We start from the raw sequence: 1,103 nt of genomic DNA, 5'->3' as shown, positions 1-1,103 counted from the left end.
ATATAAGAATTCATGTACTTACTTCAATGAGAAAGAGTAAAATCCGAAAGTTTGCTTGATTAATCAACAAAAATAACCAACAATCACTTGCAAGAATCTGAAAGTAATCAAGAATCTCACAAAAAGTCTAATGATAATCAAAAACCTCACCAAATAATCCAGAGTCTAACTATTAATACAGTGTCTAACAATACGGTGTCTAACCTCAAAAACGAGGTTTTTCGAACTATTTATAGAAAATAAAAGCCTAAGTAAACAAGTACTCTATATGCTGGAAATCTGTCAAAACGCGGCTGGATCGACGGACCTCGCGACGGATCGTCGTGGTCACGACGGACCGTCATGGACTCCGTCGTCCCATACTTGTGCAATTTCTTCTGCTGCTCTCTTCATTACCCTCAACGGCAAGTATAACGGATCATCACAGACACGACGGTCAGTCGAGGGTCTTCGTTCCAAAACACTTTAACTCTTGGAATATGGGTACTGGGATTACTTCTCTGACCTTCATGATGAACCTGAAGAACGGACCGTCATAGACACGACGGACCGTCATGGACTCCGTAACTCCACATTTGGTCAGACTTCCCCATCTTCCTTTAGCAGCTGCACTACGCTGCCACCTACAGAGCGTCACAAGCATGACGGACCGTCACAAGCTCCGTAGGTGGTCTCTTCTGTATTTTTTCGCTCAAAATCTCCGCATTCATCTTTGGACAGATTTCCTGCAAATAAAGAGAAACTTATATAAAAATTAGCTTAAAAAGGCTTTTGGACACACTAAACTTCAGGAAAAAGTATTTATAATACCGTGAAACCACGGTATATCAACACCCTCAACTTAAATTCGTTGTTTGTCCTCAAGCGACGCACTATAACTCAATACAAAATCTTTGTACAATAGTATCCATGTTTTATCCTTTGCAATCATTTGGCTATCAATCCCGATTAATCTCATTATATTTAGGCATGCTATCACTATTAGGCTTTAATTATGTGGGATCAGAGCATGACACAGATTCACCATGCACTAACACCTATCCTCTTCAATTTATCACCGAGGTGCTAATATTTCCGGTATTGGAACTAGTGTCCTCACTTTC

This window comes from Solanum pennellii, chromosome 5, assembly GCF_001406875.1.
Source record: "Solanum pennellii chromosome 5, SPENNV200".
NCBI classification, from domain to species: domain Eukaryota; kingdom Viridiplantae; phylum Streptophyta; class Magnoliopsida; order Solanales; family Solanaceae; genus Solanum; species Solanum pennellii.
The sequence above is the reverse complement of the archived record's forward strand: the minus strand, read 5'-3'. Positions refer to the sequence as shown.